This window comes from Phoenix dactylifera, chromosome 11 (genome assembly GCF_009389715.1).
Source record: "Phoenix dactylifera cultivar Barhee BC4 chromosome 11, palm_55x_up_171113_PBpolish2nd_filt_p, whole genome shotgun sequence".
In the NCBI taxonomy this organism is placed as follows: domain Eukaryota; kingdom Viridiplantae; phylum Streptophyta; class Magnoliopsida; order Arecales; family Arecaceae; genus Phoenix; species Phoenix dactylifera.
Genome location: NC_052402.1, coordinates 21,772,192 through 21,790,065, shown reverse-complemented (window position 1 = coordinate 21,790,065; position 17,874 = coordinate 21,772,192).

Sequence of the window (17,874 nt, the reverse complement as noted above, 5' to 3'; positions counted from 1 at the left end):
TTGAGTCGACTCTGGAAGGTTACGAGTCAACTCCAAGTGTTTCAGAAGTTCTGGCACATGCTCGAGTCGACTCCGGTACACTACGAGTCGACTCCGACTGAGAACTGACAGAAAGACAGAAAGTTGATTTTCAGACCCTGTCAGCGAGTCGACTCCAGAAGGGTTCGAGTCGACTCCGATGGTTGCCGAGTCGACTCCCGACGTTTCCGAGTTGACTCCGGTACACTACGAGTCGACTCCGACTGAGAACTGACAGAAAGACAGAAAGTTGATTTTCAGACCCTGTCAGCGAGTCGACTCCAGAAGGGTTCGAGTCGACTCCGATGGTTGCCGAGTCGACTCCCGACGTTTCCGAGTCGACTCCAAAGGGTAACAGAAGAAAGACAGAACAATGTATTTCAGACCCTGCAACCGAGTCGACTCCAGAAGGTTACGAGTCGACTCCGAAGTTTGGCGAGTCGACTCCTAGTTAAGTACGAGTCGACTCTCAGAGGAAAGCAAGACTAGAAGGCAGTTCAAGCCAAAACACAGAGGATCAATTTTTGGATTCTGAGAGCCGAGTCGACTCCAACAAAGTGCGAGTCGACTCCGAGGCAGTTCAACTCAAAACACAGAGAAACAGTTTTTGGATCCTGGAGCCGAGCCGACTCCAAGTGCTCCCGAGTCGACTCCCAAGTCAGCCGAGTCGACCCCAACAAAATCCGAGTCAACTCCGAGGCAGTTCAACTCCAAACACAGAGGATCAGTTTTCGGGCTCTAAGAGCCGAGTTGACTCCAAGATGATCCGAGTCGACTCGAGAAAGAAATGCAGAAAAACAGATCTCTGGAACTCTGAGAACGAGTCGTCTCCGGAGGGCCAAGTCATCTTCGGACATTGGCGAGTTGACTCCAAGTTTGGCCGAGTCGACTCCAGAACGGCACAGCATTTTATTTCAAATTTTGAACAGTGGGCGAGTCGTCTCCCGTAAAGCATGAGTCGACTTCAGCAACAGCCGAGTCGACTCCAGATCGAGCGAGTCGACTTCGATCCCAACGGACACTATGTCAGGAGTTGCAGACTGTACAGAACGGCTCTAAAAGTGTGTCTAACGGCCATTTTTCGATGGGGATTGCTTAAATAGCCAGAGTAAATAGTAATAGACATTAAGAGAGAGACTCCATTCAAAGCAAAAGGGTTTTCCACCTACCAAAGCCTCTCAAAAGTAAATACAAGAGAAAGAAGGAAGAAGTGCATTGAAGTCCATCCTCCAAACGTCTTCCTCGCATTCAAGATTTTCCTCAGATATCAGATCATCAGTGCATTCAAAGAGGAGACTTAGAGTTCGAGAAGCCCCTTCTTCCTCTTCCAAAATCTGTTTGAGGGCTTCTAACTCTACATTATTTATATTGTTCATATTTGCTTTTTAAGAAGCTTTTCCTGTACTCTTTACAAACTGTTTTCTTGTTACTTGATTCAATTAGGGAATTGAATCAGGATTGTTGAGGTTTGTTGGTGAGCCGAAGTTAAAACCAATGGTGTAAGGGTTCGATTGTGATCCCGAAAAAACAATCGGATGGTTTTAGTCGGTGAGCCTGTGAAAACCGACCGAGTTCGTTGTAATCTCGTAAAACAACAAGTTGGGTTGTGAGCTTGTAAAACAACCGACTGTAATCCGTGGAATTATAGTGAACTCCCAAGTGAAGCTTGGGGAGTGGACGTAGGAGCAAGGGTTAGCTCCGAACCACTATAAAATCTCTTGTGTTTGTGCTTGTTTCATTGTCTCTTCCATTCCCTTTATTCACTGCAAAAAGTAAACTAATTAATCCACTTGCAATAAGGTTTAATTAGTTACTCATTAAGTTTTTATTTGCAATAATTACCTAAAACCCAATTCACCCCCCCTCTTGGGTTGTCTGTTTGGGCAACAAGTGGTATCAGAGCCGGAACTCTTCTATCAAAAGAGTAAAAGATCAAAATGACAACCTCATTTGGATCTTCTCATATTGAGGGGCAATCCACCCATAGACCTCCATTCTTCAATGGAACCGACTACTCCTATTGGAATGCTAGGATGAGGATATTTATCCAAGCTCAAGACTATGAGATTTGGAGCACCATAGTTAATGGACCAAACATCCCATCAATTTTTGTAGAGGGTGTTACTATACCCAAACTTGAAAAAGATTGGGATGACAATGATATTAGGAAGGCACAACTAAATGCCAAAGCAATGAATGTGCTTTATTGTGCCTTAGACCGTAATGAATTCAATAGAGTCTCTACTTGCAATTCTGTAAAAGAGATATGAGATAGACTTGAAGTGACCCACGAGGGCACGAATCAAGTAAAAGAATCTAAAATAAACATACTAGTTCATAAATATGAACTATTTAAGATGGATTCTAATGAAACTATTACTTGCATGTTTACTAGATTTACTGTTGCCCAAGGTGACAAGCCAAGAGGGAGGGTGAATTGGTTTTTCTAACTTTTTGATTCCTTAATCGAGTTAATTGATGAGTAAGTAATTGTAGTAAAGTAAGACAATACACAATGCAAACACACAAGAAATATAGTGGTTCGGTGCTCTCTTAAGCACCTACGTCCACTCCCCAAGCGACCCCTTGGAAATTCACTATAATCCCGCGGATTACAGTTGGATTGTTTTTCGGGCTCACAATCCAAAAACCCTTACACTTTGGTTTTCCGGGATCACCAAAAATCTATGTTGGTTTTACGGGCTCACCAACGAACCTTCACAATTGGTTTTACGGGTTCACCAACAACCTACGTTGGTTTTACGGGCTTACCAACAACCTATGTTGGTTTTACGGGCTTACCAACAACCTACGTTGGTTTTACGGGCTTACCAACAACCTACAATGTTGGTTTTAGGGCTTACCAACAAACCTTACAACAAGAATAAAGAACAAGGAACTAAAGCTCCTAAATGAGCAAATAAAACAATTATGAGCTACAAAGAAGAGTTTAGAATATAGTTATCCCTTTAATAAGGCTCTTCTCTTCTTTGTCACGATTGCTTCACTCTTCAAGGGTTGGTGGAGCTCTTAATGTCTCTTGGAATCTGCTCAACCACTTCCTTTTGGCTCTTTGAATGAAGCAATTGAATGAAGCTTGCGTTGCTAGGGTTCTCTCTTGAATGCACTTGATGTATTTTCCAAAGCTTACTTTCTCTGATGAATACTTCCTCTTAAATACTTCTCCAACCTCCAAATAGTCCTTCCTGACCGTTGGATTGAAGAAACTAGCCGTTTATAGCCGTTGGGAGTCCAAAAAGCACTTCTGCACAACTAGCCGTTATGCTTCTGCCCGTGCTTGGGTCGACCCAAACTTTTCTTGGGTCGACCCAAATCACTGTTCATCAGACTTGGGTCAGCTCAAGCTTTTCTTGGGTTGGCCCTCTCAGAAAATACAGAACCTTGTATTTTAGCTTTTCTTCACTTGGGTCGACTCAACTCTTTTTGGGTCGACTCAAGGTTGGGTCGACCCAAGGTTGGGTCGACCTAAGGTTGGGTCTACTCAAGTTCAGTTAGGGTCGACCCTCTCAGGGATTCCAGAGACTTGTTTTCTTGAGGCTTGAGGATGAGGTCGACTCAACTTTCACTTGGGTCGACCCAAGTACTATTCATCCGTGCCATAAGTGCTAGAATGTGCCAGAATGTTTCTTGATGTGCCGGGATCGACTCTACCTCTTCTAGGGTCGACTCCTACTTTGTGCCAAGTGTTCCAAAGACGTGCCAAACGTATCGGGGTCGACTCCAAACTAATTGGGGTCGACTCTAACCATGTTTTTCTGCACTTTGAAGGTTAGTTATGCTCATTGAAACAACAATATGATATTCCAAGCAAATTATGATGCATGGCACAATAAAGTTTCATACCCTTAACAGTAGAAATTACCGAATTGCCCTTTTAGGTATTTTTAACGTGAAACTTTGCCAAAATGGATTCTTGAGCTTTCTACCATTCTCTATTACAAATTTTATCTCGTTATCATTTCTTGAGAGTGGTTTTGACCATATATTCTTAATGTATCGTGAATGTATCGAGGGTGTGTCATTTATCAATGATGTATCGAATATTTCTTTCTTACTCACTTATGTACTGGATTAATTGAGTTAATAGCATTAGCACTTCCATATGGCCTCAATGGCTTTGTAAGCATCAAAATAACACTAGGATCCTCAATCTCCCCCTTTTTGATGATTACAAAACATTGAGTATAAGCAAATTGATATTCATGTGAGAAGTAAGGTTTAATGTATAGAAAATGCTTTTGGTGTAATGGTTTCAAATAGTCCAATTTAGAGAATGTATCAATGAACCAAAAGCTCCCCCTATCTTATCCAAGTAGAATGCCTAATGAATTTTAGCTTTGCTTCCCCTTAAAGCAAGAGTTTCAAGCTATGTATCGAGGCAAGAAAAATCTCTATGATTATGTGCCAGATTCAGATTTTCTCTTTGTCAAATGTCTCCCCCTTAAGTGTATAATACGTGTCTCCCCCTTAAGTATGCAATATATACCTTTTATATTTTCTCCCCTATTATATTTTCTCCCCTATACTGTTTTTCTTATAGAATTTGCTTTTAGTTTCTCCCTTATATTTTCTCCCCCTTTTTGTTATCATCAAAAAGAATGAATAACAATGAAATGGATAGCATTGTAATGACAATCACAAAGATCATAACTCAAGAGAAACATTATCTATGCCAAAAGCACTATATTTTAGAGAAGAAATACAAACTACCACAAAGAGCAAATGTAAGTCAAAACAAATACAAAGTCTGGGAGATACTTTAAGAACATACTTCATGATAATGCTTTAGAGTTAATCAGCTTTAACATAATCAACATATTTCAATCTAAGCTGATTGATATTCAATTCAAAACATAAAGCATTATGAGCATATACTCAGATATTTCTTTTTCTTTTTGACAATATCAAAACGATTGCAAAATAATGAAATATTAAGCACAAGACAATATTTCATTCAGTGCATGCCAAATTATTGCAAGAATATGAATTATGTGACTCAAGGCAATACTGTCAGGGCAAGATAATGAGTATAGATCAGAGCCAATTACTATAGTTTTAAAATTATGATTGGATCACATCAAAATCAAGGATGAAAAGTTTGGCTTTAAAAATGAGACATTTAAGATGTGAGCCAGAAGAGATCTCTAAATATAGATTCCAAAGATAGTTTTCAAATCAAGTGTAGATAGAATCTTTTTCAAGTTATTTCAAGGAGTATCAAGAATAATATTCAAAGAAGGCACGAATGAAAATCCAACATTTTTTTTTATAAATATATTAAGTATATAGCAAAATGAGAGCAATCTAATTAATTTTCAGAGTATAATATAAGAGCAGATAAAGATCAAAACTTATATACTCGAAAAATATAAGATTATGTTGAATCCTTAATTCTTAATGACTTCAAAGTTCTTTCATGATATAAAAGTATTGGGGCATAGATACCAAAACATGAATTTATGCAATGTAGGATATATAAAATTCAAGACTTTGAAAGTTCTTTTAGAGCTCTTTTAAAGACTTTATTTTACTCCTTTAAAGATCATCGCATCAAAATCAATTAAAATGAATTGGTTCAGGATTGAAACACTAAAGTACAACCCAATAAGAACTCATAAGTAGATTTCAAGATAAATTTTTGATACTAAGACAGATGGAATCCTTTTCAACTAATTTTCAGAAATAAATGATTTACCGATGAATATAGATGGAAATCCAACTTTCAAAAGATATTCAATAAAGCATAAAGTTTAATACCACTTTACATTTAGTATTCTTTGTCTCATCTTTAGATGCGAATTTACACGATTAAGTTCTATATGATCTCTCCCTCTGAAATTTTCTTTCTCCTCCTTAATTAATCATTCCATTTGAGAGTTTAGAGTTTGAAGATAATTTTTAATAAAGAGATTGAGTATTTAAAGCTCCCCCTCAAAAGATGTATTTTCTTTCAAACTTTTTTTTTCTTCTATAATATCAAGAATGTAGAGTGATCCAGAATTTTTCAAAATTTATAGTAATCACTCTTTTTAATCTTTCAAAAATAAATTATATTTTCTCTTATTTTTTTTTAAAATATGTATGGAAATATTAATCAGAAAATAATTCTTTTGAAGCTCAAATTTCTTTCAAAAGTAATTACATTTTCTTTCCTATAAGAATAATTGAAGTGAGTTGAAATATTTTAAGCCTTAGGATCATTAACTCTCTTCTTAAAAATAGCTTTTCTTTTTTTTTTTTTAATGATAGAAGCATTTAATTATACAGGAGTGTATATTCAAAATATTAATTTCTTAGTCATAGTTTTTCAGCAATGTATATATGAAGCACCATAAATCTTTTTAATATCAAAATAACATCATATGTTTAGAACCATTTATTTGCAATCAAGATCATTGAAAAACACATCATTTAGACCAATTTCAGTACACTTATAAGATAAAAAATGATATGTTTCAGATGCGTATTGGAGCAAACAACCAAGGTATCAAAATTAATTCTATTTTTCTTAAGCTGTAGTTTTTATCTAAGAATCATAGTAAATTATTCTCCAGCATGATTCAATCATTGAAGCATATAATGAAAGTTACAAAAATGCAACGATAGAAGCATTTTTAAATTAAGTTTAAGCTTTTATACAAAATCAGATTCTGAATTTCATAAAAATTTTCGAGGAGGCTTTCAGGATTATAATTTGAGATATGCATCTTCTACATTGTAGCTCATCTTAAATTATTAAGATTGAAAACACATATTTCAAGAACATTAGAGCACATCCAGAATCTTTGTAATTCATATTGAATTTTGGTACAAATTGGAGGACATTATGTACTAATGTTAGGCAAGATAAAAGATAAATCAGAATCAATTCATTTTGCCTAATTTGCAAATTCAAATTATTCTTTTCTTTTATTTTTTAAAATATATTCATTAAAACAAAATGATGTTGTTGTTGGTAATAACATGTTTCAATCAAATTTTATAGGCATGAAGCATTACAAGTTATATTTAGGAAAGATCTTTGTTATTTGAATATTGAAAACACATAATTCAAAACATCATGTGACATGCAAAACATAATATGCATTAAGTCATAACATCATGTATTAAAACATTAAGAGCAAGCATGTCAAGGATCAAAATTAATTCTTTTCAAATAAACTCTTCCTATTTATATATAATTCTACACTGATTTTATCCTTTCCAAAAGAATGCTCACACAAGTCTCACAAATATGCTGAATATATTATGCTTGTTTTGCTTTTCCTAAAGATTGGAGTATTTACCTTTACTTAGATTTTACTTCCCTTGAATAATTGTTCATTTTCTTTTCTTTATCTCTCTCTCTTTTTGTTATTTTCAAGTAATTTACATGAAAGAGCAGAATAAAGAAATAATCTTGTATATCATATAGATGTATATCATGCAAACAACATTTTCAATATGCTCAAGGATTCATATCTTCTCACAAGTTATTTTAAATCAAAATTTTAAGCATAAACTTGTATATTTCATGGTTATTATATAGGCAAAGAAATATTTTAGTTTGAGCAAACCATGAAACAATTATCATTAGCATGAGAATGAAGCATGATATCAAGATGATTAGCAATTAAAAGTTTAATCATGCTACCATATAATTTCAGACTATTGATTTTGCTCAACTAACTCACATGAGAAGAGTTTAGATTACCAGTGCATTTAGCATTCTTCAAGCCAAATACCTTTTAGATTCTTTACACCCTTGGCTGAAGAAAATCTTTTTTTTTTGTTTGCAAGGGAATGTTTATTGTATCTTTCATCGAGGTGTCCTTCAAGTTGAAATTTCTTGCTCATAAATCCTGTATCATTAACAAAATCTTTTTCTTTCTTGAAGGAAAGTCATTAGTTTCTTCAAGATACAAAACATTCATACAATATATTTCTTAACTAGATGACTCAACATAAGATATGACAATAATTGAATATTGAGTTACTTTACTTAAGAGATTGTCTAAATATAAGCAAGCACATGTCACTTGAACTAAAGAGATAGTTTCATTAACCAAGATGGTTCAAGAACAAGCATGTGAGGCAATAGGAAGATTTATCAAGATCAAATCAATTTTTTTATTTTCAGAATCAATTTAGCTTAGATTCTATTTGCTTAAGATAATTATCAATAAGACGTGCTAGCTAAGTTTTAATCAAATTATCTTAAACAGTTGTTTCTATCAAAATTCAGATTGTTACATAGAATCAAAATGATAAACTATATTCTCAATAAAGGATCTAGTTTTAATAAGAATAGTATAAATTGATATTTCTACAACTAGTATCTTTTCATTGAATATTCTATATGCATTGCTTGGAGAGTAATATCCAAAGAAACACTGTTTTATCAGATTTGGCATATCTTTCATTGTTGAGAGCATAACATGTACAATTGAAAAACATGAAAGTGTGCAACATTTGATTTTCCTTTTTTTTTGAGTTCACAAGGGGTTTTCTTCAAACATAGATCTAATAGAAATCTTATAATATGACAAGCTGTGATGATAGCATTAATTAAAAGTTACTATCACAAAGCATTGTTATTACACAAATTTTCCAAGGGTTCTATTTTTATGTTTTTATAACCTATATGCAATGGTGTTCTTGGTGCAAGCACAATTGTATTCAATACCATTTTCGGTACAAAACTTATCAACAAATTGGTTTTCAAAGCTATGCCATAAATTTTCACAGTTTGCAAACCTTTTTCATTTGAAACCTTTTGTATGTTTGTGCCAAAGCAGAAAATATTTCAATTTAAGTGCCAAGAATAAAACCAACATTAGCTTTGAGAAATCATCCATAATTACAAAATTAGAGAGCTTATCTCCTAGGTTCACAATTCTAGAGATCTAAATAAGTTCTTATGGAGAATTTTCGAAGGTTAAAAGGTGGAAACAATGTTTTCAGATTTAGAAAGATTCTAGTTTATTTTTCTAGATGACATACATAGCAAAATTTGACCTTGCAAAAATTAATCTAAGTGAACCAATGACAAGGTCTTTTGAGATTACGTCCATACTAGTATGAGTTGATTTTATATGCCAAAACTAGACTCTTTAATCTTGGTATTCTTAATGCATATATTTAAAAAATATACCAAGTAGACATTCTTATGTTTATGATCAATAGAAGATAATGCCATGGATAAGAACTCTCAATCAAGCATATAGAGAATTCAAAGAGTTATTCTAAGAGTATTGATTAAGCAAATTATCCATCAATAACTGAAGCATAATATAGAAAGATGGAGTGATTTGGATATATTTTCTTTTTATGCAAAAAGTATCACTTATATCACAGAAATGATTAATACTAGCTATAATTTCAATATGAGAGGATGCAAAGATTACTAATTTCATTATTTCTTCCATTTTAGTCACTCTTCTTAATTACATTTTAAGTTTCATTCTTTAACATGTGTCTAGAGAACCCATTATCTAAATTAACATCTTTTGTTGGAGCCTTGAGTGCTAGACACACCTACAGAAAATATTCAGATTTTCAACTTAGGAACCCAAGCTCTTTTGGGTCCTTGTAGGTTAGCTATTATTGTTCCTTTTGGAACCCATATTTTCTTAATAGCTATTTTGTCCCGGCTTGCAGATTTTAGGATTATAAGAAATGTATTTCTGCATACTCTTATTAAATTTAACAAACATCGATTTAATATAAGTAGATGATGGAATTTTAATTTTCTGTTTTTGTTCATTAGGCTCATCAGATAAATTAGAATCCGTTTTAGGATAGATAGTGGAGGATTTAACACATATGTCATTAAGGAATTTTTGTGTGTACCAAGATTGATATCCTAATCCATCCTTTTCAAATTCAGCTCTTTGATTATTTATCATTAAGTTCAGTTTTTCAGAGCTGATAGTAAATTTTTCAACTATAGGCTTAAATTTGTTAACTTCTTTAGTTAACCTTTCATTGTCTTCTGAAAGTAATTTATTATTTTTCAGAGTTATATCATAGCTTTCAGCAAGAGATAGATTTTTCTGATTTAGCTTTTTATTCTTTAAACTAAGCTTCTTATATTCTAAGTATAGATCAGAAAAAGCATCATGAAGTTCATCAAATGTAAAATCAGATTGAGTTTCAGCATGTACTTTATCTTGGAATGAGAAATCACTTTGTGTTCCAATACATACCTTATCTTCATGTGCCATAAAGCAAGGATTTTTAATTTCAGTTTGCTGCTCTTCTTCTTCAGAGCTAGTTTCAGATTCACTAAAAATATTAGTGCATTCATATTTACCTTCAAGCATATTCCAGATTTTCTTACAAGTTATGCAAAAAGATATGCTATTAAGTTCACTATCATCTAATGCATAATATAGAATATTCATGGATTTTGCATTTTGCTGAGCCATTTTCTTATCATAATTAGTGTTTGTGTGTAGCCCGTTGACTATGATACTCCATAAATCATAGTCATGTGCTTGAATGAAAATGTGCATGCGTGCTTTCCAATGTGTGTAGTTTATGCCATTAAATAGAGGTCGATCAATTAACTGTCCCTCTCCTAGAAAACTGTCTATTTGAGTTGTCATGATCTTTGGCTCTTTGACGGTTAGGTCAAGATAAAAAAGGCAAGGAATTATAGAGCACCTGCTCTGATACCACTTGTTGCCCAAGGTGACAAGCCACGAGGGGGGGGGGGGTGAATTGGTTTTTCTAACTTTTTGATTCCTTAATCGAGTTAATTGATGAGTAAGAAATTGTAGTAAAGTAAAACAATACACAATGCAAACACACAAGAAATATAGTAGTTCGGTGCTCTCTTAAGCACCTACGTCCACTCCCCAAGCGACTCCTTGGGAATTCACTATAATCCCGCGGATTACTGTTGGATTGTTTTCCGGGCTCACAATCCAAAAACCCTTACACTTTGGTTTTTCAGGATCACCAAAAACCTATGTTGGTTTTACGGGCTCACCAACGAATCTTCACAATTGATTTTACGGGTTCACCAACAACCTACGTTGGTTTTACGGGCTTACCAACAACCTATGTTGGTTTTACGGGCTTACCAACAACCTACGTTGGTTTTACGGGCTTACCAACAACCTACAATGTTGGTTGTAGGGCTTACCAACAAACCTTACAACAAGAATAAAGAACAAGGAACTAAAGCTCCTAAATGAGCAAATAAAACAATTATGAGCTACAAAGAAGAGTTTAGAATATAGTTATCCCTTTAATAAGGCTCTTCTCTTCTTTGTCACGATTGCTTCACTCTTCAAGGGTTGGTGGAGCTCTTAATGTCTCTTGGAATCTGCTCAACCACTTCCTTTTGGCTCTTTGAATGAAGCAATTGAATGAAGCTTGCCTTGCTAGGGTTCTCTCTTGAATGCACTTGATGTATTTTCCAAAGCTTACTTCCTCTGATGAATACTCCCTCTTAAATACTTCTCCAACCTCCAAATAGTCCTTCCTGACCGTTGGATTGAAGAAACTAGCCGTTTATAGCCGTTGGGAGTCCAAAAAGTACTTCTGCACAACTAGCCGTTATGCTTCTGCCCGTGCTTGGGTCGACCCAAACTTTTCTTGGATCGACCCAAACCACTGTTCATCAGACTTGGGTCAGCTCAAGCTTTTCTTGGGTCGGCCCTCTCAGAAAATACAGAACCTTGTATTTTAGCCTTCCTTCACTTGGGTCGACTCAACTCTTTTTGGGTCGACTCAAGGTTGGGTCGATCCAAGGTTGGGTCTACTCAAGTTCAGTTAGGGTCGACCCTCTCAGGGATTCCAGAGACTTGTTTTCTTGAGGCTTGAGGATGGGGTCGACTCAACTTTCACTTGGGTTGACCCAAGTACTGTTCATCCGTCCCATAAGTACTAGAATGTGCCAGAATGTTTCTTGATGTGCCGGGATCGACTCCACCTCTTCTAGGGTTGTTGACCCCCTAATGGATTTTGATGAATACAAAACACTAGAGTAAAATTCCATTATATCTTAACTATTTAATTGAGGAATTCATGTGTTTTATTAAGAATATTGTTAAGAAATGTCTAGGCAAGTTCCCATAATTTTTATGAATTTATTGAAGAATATTTTGAGCTAAAGAAAAAGTTCAGGGACAGCCGAGACGTCTCCTGATAGTTTCAGAGACGTCTCTGGCACAAACAGGAAGAACTGGCACACTTGGAGACGTCCCCGGCACCTGCCGAGTCGTCCCCGCGTTAGCGGAGTCGACTCTCTCAGTAGCGGAGTCGACTCTCTCAGTGGCGGCAGAAAGGCAGTTTTCAAGTGATATGCGCGAGACGTCCCCACTGTACGCCGAGTCGTCCCCGCAGGTAAAAAGGAGAGTTCCCGAGTCGTCCCCAAGATAGCCGAGACGGCTCTCTCAGGGTTTTCCAGAGAATGGTTTTTTCGGTGATAAGGAAGCGGAGTCGACCCCAAGACAGCGGAGTCGTCCCCACGCATAAAGTGCAGACAAGCCGAGACGTCCCCTGAAAGAGCGGAGTCGACTCTCTCAGGAAATTCCAGAGAACATGATTTTCGGAGATAAAGAAGCGGAGTCGTCCCCAAAGCAGCGGAGTCGTCCCCACTCAAAAAGTACTAACACGCCGAGACGACCCCGTAAAGTGCCGAGTCGACCCCAGACAACATAAAAAGTAAAATCCTGTAGGCGAGACGTCCCTCGTTGTAGCGGAGACGTCCCCGGAGCGCCTGGGACGCGACTGACAGCTTTTCAGGTTTGGTTTGAATTTCAAATCCTTCTCTTTTTGTTTCTAACGGCTATATTTGCTTTTTGGGCTATAAAAGGGACCTCTTAAGTGGTTCTCAACAACCCTTTACCAACCAAAAAGCTAGATCATTCAAGAGAGAAGTTAGAAAGAAAAGCTCAAGGGAGTGAGTGCATTCAAGGAAGGAAATCAAGTATTTTCAAGTCTCCCAAGTGATTTCAAGCTCAACCACTCTCGTGCGCTCGGGATTCGAAGCTCACACTCAACCCTACGCGCTCCACCTCGGAAGAATCAACATCTCCCACGCTTCCAACGGCAAAAGGATTCTTCCGGGTTACATTATTCATAATTGTTATATTTGCTTCTTAGAGCTTTTATTTCCTTTTGTAAACTCTTTTATTGTGGTGCTTGTTCCAGTCAAGGGACTTGGAACAAGGGAAAGGCGTCCCAAGCCTAAGAGAAATTGGGAGTTTTAGGGTTTGTTGTGAGCCCGGTGTAAAACAACGAGTTGGGTAGTGAACTCGCAAAACTACCGTACTGTAATCTTGGATTATAGTGGAAATTCCCAAAGGCGCTTTGGGGAGTGGATGTAGGAGCGGTGAAGGCTCCGAACCACTATAAAACCGTGTGTTTGTGGTTGTCTCTTCTTATCTCTTTATCTTTATTTTAGTTCATATATTTGTGTGTTTTATTTTTAATTAGGCAAAAAGTTTTTAAAACACCCAATTCACCCCCCTCTTGGGTGACCATCTCTGGGCAACAAGGGTCAACTCCTACTTTGTGCCAAGTGTTCCAAAGACGTGCCAAACGTATCGGGGTCGACTCCAAACTAATTGGGGTCGACTCTAACCATGTTTTTCTGCACTTTGAAGGTTAGTTATGCTCATTGAAACAACAATATGATATTCCAAGCAAATTATGATGCATGGCACAATAAAGTTTCATACCCTTAACAGTATAAATTACCAAATTGCCCTTTTAGGTATTTTTAACGTGAAACTTTGCCAAAATGGATTCTTGAGCTTTCTACCATTCTCTATTATAAATTTTATCTCGTTATCATTTCTTGAGAGTGGTTTTGACCATAAATTCTTAATGTATTGTGAATGTATCGAGGGTGTGTCATTTATTAATGATGTATCGAATATTTCTTCCTTACTCACTTATATACTGGATTAATTGAGTTAATAGCATTAGCACTTCCATATGGCCTCAATGGCTTTGTAAGCATCAAAATAACACTAGGATCCTCATTTACTGATATTGTCAATGGCCTGAAAAGCCTTGGTAAAAATTATACTAACAGTGACCTTGTCAGGAAAATTCTTCGATGTTTGCCAAGGTCATGGGAGGCCAAGGTAATGGCAATCCAAGAAGCCAAGGACTTGAACAAGCTTCCACTTGAGGAGCTTCCTGGATCCCTGATGACACACGAGCTCACAATGAAACAACACCGCAAAGAAGAATTCTCTCATAAGAAAAAGATAATAGCCCTCAAATCTACTTCTTCTAACAAGGATTTATCTTGCAGTAGCAGCAGCGAAGAAGAAGATAATGAGGGAGATGATGATGAGGCTCTTCTCGTGTGAAAGTTCAGAAAATTCATCAACCGGAAGAAGTCCTTTCATCAGAGGAGAGTTCCCTCAAGTTCCTACAACAAGGATAAAGGTAAGAAAAGGGAAAATGAAGGAATCGGATGCTATGAATGCAAGAAGCCCGGACATTTCAGAGTTGACTGTCCCTTACTTAAGAAGGGCAGCAAATATAAGGAAAAAAAGTCTTCGTCTCCACTTTGTCGGACTCCGATTCATCATCATCATCATCGGATGAGGAACAAGTGGAAAAGGCCAACTTCTGCTTCATGACAAATGAAAATGAGGTAACATCTGAAACGCATTTAGATTTTACCTTTGATGAATTGTATAGTGCGTTTAATAAACTAATGGATGAATATAAGACAATAAATCTTAAGAATAAAGAACTAAAACTAACTAATCAATCTCACTTCCATAAGTATGATAAATTAATTAAGAACAAGAATTTTATCATTAAAGAAAATTTAGAACTTAAAACAAGCAACCAAATGTTAATTCAAAAAATAATACCTTAATTAAAGATAACGAAAAACTAACTAAGGAAATTTCAGAACTTAAAAATGGTAAACAAACTTTAAAAGATAATCTCACAAAAGACTTAAACATACTAAAAACAGAAAAACAAAAGCTAACACAAGAGCTTGAAAAATTCTCAGGTCACTGCCAAAAGCATGGGAAGCAAAGGTCACGGCGATTGTAGAAGCCAAAGACCTCAACACCTTGGGGCTAGAACAACTCTTGGGCTCATTGATGACGCATGAGCTCACGATGAAGCAGCATGAAGAAGAGCTGCCAAAGAAAAAGACAATCGCACTCAAGGCTACCTCAAGTGTATGTGAAGAAGAGAGCAGTGAGAGTGAAGAAGAAAGTCAAGATGAGGACTTGGGTTTGATAGTAAGGAAATTTAAAAAATTCATGAGAAGAAAGAAACATTCCCAAGAAAGAAATTTGGAGGGAGAAATGATTGGGAAAAAGAAAAGGAAAAAGAAAGAGACCCAATCGTATGCTATGATTGCAAGAGACCGGGACATATTCGTTCCGAATGCCCACAACAAAAGAAGCATTTTGGAAAGAAGAAGAAAAAGGCATTGAAGGCAACATGGGATGATAGTGACACATCATCCTCCGAGGAAGAGAAGGAAGAGACCGCCAATCTATGCTTCATGGCGTTCGAAGATGACGAGGTATGTCAAAACCCAACTATAAATTTTACTTTAGAAGAATTATATGATGCTTTTCAAGAACTTATGGGTGATTGTAGTATGTTAGGAGCAAAGAATAAAGAATTAAAAGCCTCAAATCAAAAACTAAAGGAAAATATTGAAAACCTATTAATTGAAAAGGAGAGCGTTAAAAATATGAACACTACTAACCTAAAAATCGAAAATTCAAGACTTAGCACTAAAAATGAAAAGGCAAAAATACTAATCAAGGAATTAAATCTAAAAGTAAATTTCCTACTCAATAATAATACCTCACTTGCGCAAACTGTTGAATCTCTTAAAAAGGATATGGAAGAACTAGTTAAAGAAAATTTGAATCTTAAGAATGAGGTACATAAGTACAAGCCAATTGTTGAAAAATTCACACAAAGCTCTGAAAAATTAAATCTTATTCTTTCAAATCAAAGAGCTGTTTTCAATAAAGCCGGATTAGGATATAAAACTAATAAGCAACAAAAGTATCTAAAGAATTTCTTTGTAAAAGCAAAAGACGTAAAAACTGAAAAACCAACATGCTTTCTTTGTGGAAAGAACGGACATAAAGCCTACTCTTGTATTCAAAGAAAAATCCAAACTAACAAGAATACATTTGTAAAAGCTAAAAGCATAACTAAAGTATGGGTGCCTAAGGGAACCAACTACACTAACCACGAAGGACCCAAGAAAACTTGGGTACCTAAGAGCTTCACATGATCATTTTGCAGGTATGCCTTGCAGCCGGGAATAAAAAGAGAATGTGGTATCTTGATAGTGGTTGCTCAAGGCATATGACCGGTGACAAGAGTCTCTTCGTCACCTTGGAATCAAAAGAAGGAGGAGTAGTCACATTTGGAGATAATGCTAAAGGCCGAATTATTGGTATTGGTAAAATCTCCATATCACCCTCCTTATTTATTGATAATGTATTGTTAGTTAATGGACTAAAACATAATTTATTAAGTATAAGTCAATTTTGTGACAAGGGCTTTAAAGTGTCATTTGAATCATCACTATGCATAATTAGTAGTCCAATTGATAATGAGATCATACTCACAGGACATAGGCATGGAAATGTTTACATGGTAGATCTTGATGATCTCACCATGAAGGATGGCCAATGTCTTGTAGCCATGAATCCCAAAGTCAATGAGACTAGTTGGTTATGGCATCGTAGGTTAGGGCATGCTAGCATGGATTTAATCTCTAAATTGATTACAAAGGATCTAGTCAAAGGACTACCGAAAATAGACTTTGAAAAGAATAAAATTTGTGCGGCATGTCAATTAGGGAAACAAACAAGAAGTTCTTTCAAGTCTAAGAACATAGTCTCAACATCAAAACCCTTAGAACTAATTCACATGGATTTGTTTGGACCCACTAGAACTGCTAGTCTAGGGGGTAAGAAATTTGGTCTTGTCATTGTTGATGATTTTTCACGTTTTACATGGGTTTCATTTCTTGCACACAAAGATGAGTCCTTTCCCGCTTTTATCAAGTTTCATAATAGGGTTTCGAATGAACTCAATCTTAAACTAAAAGCAATTAGGAGTGATCATGGTACCGAGTTTGAAAATCAACACTTTGAAAAGTTTTGTGACGAAAATGGTATCAATCACAATTTCTCGGCACCTAGGACACCCCAACAAAATGGGGTGGTAGAAAGGAAGAATCGCACACTAGCAGATATGGCTCGTACCATATTGTGCGAATCGGATCTACCAAAGTATTTTTGGGCTGAAGCAATAAATACCTCATGTTATATCTTAAATCGTGCTTTAGTTAGATCCATCTTAAAGAAAACACCGTATGAATTGATAAAAGATAAGAAACCAAATATAAGTTATTTTCATGTTTTCGGTTGTCGATGCTTTATTTTGAACAATGGAAAGGACAATCTCAGTAAATTTAGTGCTAAATCAGATGAGGGGATCTTCTTAGGTTATTCCTCATCTAGTAGAGCATACAGGGTCTTCAACAAGAGAACTCTCGTTGTTGAAGAATCCATTCATGTTGTTTTTGATGAAACTAATGGAGATTCTTCTAGAAAAGAAGAAGATGGTGATGCAGGTATACTTGAAGACAGGATCAAGGAATTCTCCATACAAGACAAACAACATGAGGATGAGATCAAAGAAGATACAAATCAGCAAGATGAAGAAGATCAACCTCCATCAAGAAATCAAGATCTTCCTAAAGAATGGAGGTATGCACATGGTCATCCAAAGGATCTAATCCTTGGTGATCCCTCACAAGGTATAAGAACTAGATCCTCCTTAAGAAACACTAGCAATTATCTTGCTTTCGTTTCA